Source organism: Arachis ipaensis, chromosome B03 (assembly GCF_000816755.2).
Source record: "Arachis ipaensis cultivar K30076 chromosome B03, Araip1.1, whole genome shotgun sequence".
NCBI classification, from domain to species: Eukaryota; Viridiplantae; Streptophyta; class Magnoliopsida; order Fabales; family Fabaceae; genus Arachis; species Arachis ipaensis.
In genome coordinates this window covers 5,653,259-5,659,830 of record NC_029787.2, presented here as the reverse complement: position 1 = coordinate 5,659,830, position 6,572 = coordinate 5,653,259, and the positions used below count along the sequence as shown (strand labels likewise).

Genomic DNA, 6,572 nt, shown 5'->3' with positions numbered 1-6,572 from the left:
AAGGGCAATTTTTTTTTTTCAATTTTATATTCAACAAATAATTTAATCCATCTATAATTTCACTATTCTATCAAAACTATTAATTTTTATTTCCATTTTAAACCATGTTCATATCACACGCTATACCAATGTTTAAGGTATGAAAATAGAAAAGAAAAGTAATTGCTTAAGAATTTGAATAGGAAAAGAGACCACCAGATCTAGTCACACTTTTAGCCTCGTTAATAATTATTATTTTTTGACCATTAATTAAAAAAGTAGTTAAGGCAAATATCATCAAGGTTAAAATAGGAAACATAAATTTAGATATCAAAAGAGACAATCTCCTATATATTGTTATAGACTTATAGATATCAATGTCTTAGATCTACTGAGATATATTTGGGGTATTATTTAAACTAATTTATTGATAAAATTTTAAGTTTATTAAGCAATCTATCATACACCAATTTTGAACTATTGAATTACACTAATGCATGATACACCATGTATAGTCCACGACCATAGCATTTTATTTAGAGAATAAATTTTAGGCTTTGTGATTTTAAATACCTTGCCATAATGCCATAAAAACACTAGTAGCCATTTATAATGATAACATTATTTTTTTTTTCTATATGCTCAAAGCTATATTACTATAATTAATCACTAGAAAGCTATATTATTTTTTTTAAAAAAAAATAATTTCCATATGTATTGTCACATGAAAGTATTTAACTTTTACACTTTTTACCTCAAAAAATCGTGCACAATACAAATGAATAACTATTTAGAATAATTTTATAACCATAGAATTTTATATTTGATCTCATTCATAAATCATAATAATGATAATTATTTGTCTTTCTTTCCTTCATTTCTAATTGTACATAAAAGTTGTACAGTTGTACTTAATATTTATCATAAGTATTAAGAGTTTGTCAATGAATTCACCTAAAGTCACAAATTTGAGTCTCTTTATTTTTAATAATAATAAAAAAAAATTACTAAGAGTTAGAATGTTAAACCCACCTAATTTTAAAATGTAAATTTGACTAGATAAACCCTACCGAAATTGTTTTATTATTATATTCAGTATTTCTCCCTTATTGGGCACATCTAGTCTAGAATTTTAATTAGGATTAGGATGGAGTTTAAAGTGCTTGTTTGGGTGTCATTATTTTGATAAAAAAAGATATTTTTTATTGAAAAAATATATTTTTTTATTTTTTAGCGTGTTTGACAAATTTCTAGTAATAAAAGTAAAAGCACTAAAAAAATAAAAAATATCTTTTTTGAGAAGCTGTAATTTACATATTTTTTAAAAAAAATATTTTTTCTTTAAAAAAATATGTTTTTTATATAATAAATAAACAAAAAAAATATTTTTATATTATTATACTCAAACATAATTGATAGATAAAAAAATCTTTTTACATGAAATATCTAAACATAAAATTACTTTTACTTTTTCATAAAATATTTTAGAAAAAGATAACTAAAAAAAAAATATTTTCTTAAAAACTGACCCAAACAAGCCCAAAGTCTCTTATAATAATATAATGACTTAAATGGCTTACAACATTGAAAAGGAAGAATATATTACTAAACATTTCTACACTAACACACTAAAAAAATTAAGATATAATCTAAAGATGTCTCACTTGTGAATAATTATAATAATGATTATCCCACTAATCCTCACTTATGAATAATTATAATTTAGTGTACACATGTTGCTAATAGGGATCTGGTGACAAGTCCAATTTTGATTTGATATGTGAAGAAAAAAATGAAAGGCATTATTGTAATAATGGTTTTGTTCTGATCGAGAATGAATGAAATGAGGGTAGACTTTTGTTTCAACAGATTGATGATTATTTCCACCAATATATATATATATATATATACTTTGATGGAACAAAAACTATGGGCTCTACCTATTTAATTTTGGATTGTCTATCAGTATCATCACTATCATTGTTAGACTAATTAAACCAATAATTAAAGGGTCAAATCAGGAACAAGCACTAAACATTCGTATTAACTCCCAATAATTAAAAAAAGAACATTCGTATTAACTATTAAGGATTTTTAATACAAGATGACGAAAGATAAATTAGTGAGAGTTTATTGCAGAGTTATTTCTCAATTTTTTAGTGCATTAACGAAATTCTCGGGACTGTTTAGTTTGTTTGTTTCTTTCGGTTGCGATGTTTTTAATGTTAATAATACAAAAATAGACTATTACACTACCATAAATGCAGTGATTAGCCACGAAACCGTGGTTAAAATCAAGAAATTCCATAGCGATTAAGCTTTAGCAACGAATACATTTCTGTGGCTAACAAGGGCGACGCCTTTTCAGTTAGCCACGGTTTTCGTCCGATTAGCCACAGTTTTATGATCTGTGGAGACATCTGAATAGCCACGGTTTTTACGTTATTGGCCACATTCTAAACCGTGGCTAAATGACAACAGTGTAACCAACAAGTATAGCTTTGTCACAATTTTTTCGTGGCTAATATTGGTAAGCTGGGCTTTTTTGCCACATTTTTTCCGTGGCTAATATTGGTAAGCTGGGCTTTTTTGCCACATTTTTTCTGTGGCTAAACATTGTTGGGTTATTTAGCCACGATTTTTCCGTGGCTAATCATAAAAGATAAATTAAAAAATATATATATATATAAAATAAAGATGCTACTTAGAACAAAATTATATTATACAAAATTAAAAAGATTAGCCATATCCATATAAGTAATATTTTTAGTAATAAAAATATGAAATTTAAGTAACAGTGTTGAAAAGCAAATATCCTGAACTAAATGAGTTTAAACTATTACAAAATCAAGTATCAGAATGTATCATTATTAGATCTCTAACGTCTTCATTGGAATACCTGCAAAAACATTCAAATAAGATTGTGTTATCTCTTAATTCATGAAAAAAAAGTCCCAAGACATTATTTAAAATAATATTTTAATGTAGTTAAAAAAAAATAGGAATGCATACCCAATAATGCTGAGTTTTCATTTTCACAACATAAAACATCTTATTGAACCCGTCATCAATCAATATATATATTGCTAGACTTGATATCCTGGTGAACAACTTTCAATTCAATTGCTTCATGCAAGTAAATAAGCAAGCTTGTCAAGAATAAAGATAAAATAGAGAGTGATATTAATGATATTTTCTCATATTAAAATTTAACTATAGTATTATTTAACGAGACAAACGAATACTATTAGCGAGATTGGATTGTAATCAAAACCATTTAGAGAAAAAGAACTTAGGGCTTGTTTGGGTGAGCTTTTAAGAAAAGATCTTTTTTCGAGTTATCTTTTTTTAAAATATCTTATAGAGAAGTAAAAGTAATTTTATGTTTGGATATCTCATGTAAAAAGGTCTTTTTATTAATCAATTATGTTTGGGTATAACAATATAAAAGTACTTTTTTGTTTATTTATTACATGAAAAATATCTTTTTTTAAGGAAAAAAGATGTTTTAAAAAAAGATGTACATTACAGCTTCTCAAAAAAGATCTTTTTTGATTTTACTAGTGCTTTTACTTTTACTAATAGAAATTTACCAAACACGTTAAAAAATAAAAAAAAGATCTTTTTTCATTGAAAAAATATCTTTTTTAAACAAAATAATGGCGCCCAAACATGCACTTAAAGTAAAAATAAAAATGTGTTAGAAATTACTAAGGTCAATATTTTAAAGTAGAAAGTTGAGCTTACCAGGTAACTATCGAATAAAATTTTCATGCGGACCTCTCAGGTAAGTGTCCCTTGTTCCATGGCAACATGCATCCATTACTCTAAGTTACCATTATTCACATATTCATCCATTAACAGCTTAAATATTGAAACAAACACTAAAGCAAAAATGCTATTGATAATACAAAGAAATAGATAATTAGATACTATGTACTCGAAAATTGTGAGAGCACAGATAATAACTTAAAGAAGTGCAACTTTATTCAATGTTGGTATCAGGACCTTTAACACTATTTTCTACTTAGTTCAAATTTATCAATATTCATATAAGTTTCAATAATTACAAAGCTACAAAGCTAAATTAAAAGTTGAACAATTTAAAAGAAAATACAAACTTGCATGGAGATCCCAGCATTGACAAGAGACAAAGTTGCAGCATTGATACACACAGATCTAGTTCCTACATAAGAATATTGGGAAAGAATTAGTGAATGGTAAAAAAAAAATAGTCTTTTAAATACAAAAAAAGTAAAGATCCAAGAGAATATTAGATAAACATAAAAAAAGCTGCTTAGGGTTCCTTCCATTCTTCTTTGTAATTCAGGATTGCCTGCAAAATCTTGATTTCCGCTATTTTGGAACCTTCTTTGGTGACTTAAAGCTGAATTTACTAAGGATACAGAGAAACTGAACAATAGTGTGAACTTGTGAGGGAGTTCTTCCAATTTTCTAGTGAGTAGGCTTTACTTTGGTGTTGAGTGAAAATTACTTTTAAGTTTTCCGCCTAAAATTTCACTTGTAAAAGTTCATTTGAATTTATTTCAGTCAAGTAATTGAGATTTTTAATTTAAATTAATAATTAACTATAAAAATATATAAATTATAATATATATCATATTTCAAAGACGGTACATACTAATTACTGTTTCAAAAATAAACTTACGTTAATTTATGTTTGGATATTTTTTTTACTAAATTGATAAAAAGGTAATAAAAAATAAAAAAATAAAATTTAGAAAAACTAATGCATATTATAAATTAGAGACAAAAAAAATGTACTCTTTTTTATCATAAATTTTATATATACTTTTAACATTCATTCTCAATTAATTAAAGCAATAAGTACGTACTCTTTTTATACTATTTCAACTAATGCATCTTCTAGTCACTAAAAAAAATTAATGCATCTTCGGTTACTCAATGCTGAATTTACTAATAATGCATCTTCGGTTACTCAATGCTGAATTTACTAAGGATATGGAGAAACTGAACAATAGTCTGAACATGTGAGAAAGTTCTTCCGATTTTCTAGTGAGTGGGCTTTACTTTGGTGTTAAGTGAAAGTTATTTTTTTCCGCCCAAAATTTCACTTGTGTATTGTAAACGTTCATTTGAATTTATTTCAGTCAAGTAATTAAGATTTTTAATTTAAATTAATAAAAAAATAGAAAAATAGAAAAATAAAATTTTAAAAAATTAATTACATATTGTGAATTAGGGACAAAAAAAATGTATTCTTTTTATTATGAATTTTATATTTTTATCGTTTATTCTCAATTAATTAGAGTTATAAGTATGTACTCTTTTTATATTATTTCAACTAATGCATATCTTATCAATTGAAAATGGCTGAAAAGGAGAGAGAAAAAACCATCGACAAACTAGATAAGTTTGCACTCTTAGTGTGTGTTTGGATTACAGTTTATAAACGGGAGTTTGTATAAAATTGATTTTGTAAACTTGATTTTGATAAAAAGTAAGTTTGTGTTAAAGTGATTTATGTTTGGTAATTTTTGTATCAAAATTGATTATAATAAAATAAATGCTGTTTGGCTTATACCATTCAAAATCACTTTTAGATAAAAAATTACTAAAATAGACCTCAACTTAAATAATTTTTTTATATTATCCTATAATTTTAATTTAGATATTTAAATAAATCTTATTAGTTAATTTTATAATAAAATTAATATTTACTTACTAAAATAAAAATAACATATAAAAATAGATAAAATATATTTTTAAATAAAAATAAAACAATATAAATTTTATAAATATATAAAAGAATATTTAATCAAATATGTTACATTTTTTTAAGTATTAAAAATAAATAATAAAAAAAATAGAGCTCATATAAATAGAAATAACAAGAATTTTATAAATAATATAATAACATACATGAAGGATAAAGTTGGTAAAAGATAAATAAATGGTTAGTATCATGGCTAAAAAGCTGGTTAGGAAAACGCAGAAGCTAAAAATAGTCACTTCTTGTAAACGTTGGTTTTGGCAGCAGAATCACTTCTGCGTTCATGGAAAAAAATTTTGCCAAACCAAAAGTTGTAGCTTTCAAGAAGTCTAAACGTACTTCTTCCCTTCCAACGAGTTTGCCAAACACACCCTTAAAAATTGAAATTTATTATTAAAGTTTAAATTTGGAAAAAATAGGAACTGCTTATAAAATTTTTGAAAGGGATGGAAGGAAACACTAGAAGCGCGTAATTTAAAAGTAGACATCGTTTGATTTCGCCACGGTGAGCATTGGGTCTGTGGTAATTGAGAGAGTCTAATTCAAATTAGCCACAGACAAACAAAAACGTGGAAAACTTTCACACAATTTAACCACGGAAAAAAGCAAAACGTTGCAAGTGATTACGACGATCATAAAAATTTGCCACTGTTTCTTGTTCGTGAGTATTTTCCTGTGGTAAACTACCGTGCTTCTGGTAGTGTTAGTTTCCTTATAACTTACAATAACGTATATTGAATTATTGACCACTGAGGGACATATTGAGAAAAGGAAACGACACGGGATACATGAATATATTAAGAGAAAATTTGAGAGTAAATATTGGATAACTAACATT

At 25.7% G+C, this 6,572-nt stretch overlaps 1 protein-coding gene across 5 annotated transcripts in view; it reads right to left on the bottom strand.

Annotated features, from left to right (window-relative positions):
• LOC107629022 (pentatricopeptide repeat-containing protein At5g27460) overlaps window positions 1,957–6,572 on the bottom strand; it is an 11,249-nt gene continuing 6,633 nt past the window's right edge. For all 5 annotated transcript variants that reach the window (XM_016331696.2, XM_016331698.2, XM_021117892.1 and 2 more), the window contains one exon: window positions 1,957–1,967. The gene's annotated coding sequence lies outside the window, so the exon portion shown is untranslated. The remainder of the gene's footprint in view (window positions 1,968–6,572) is intronic.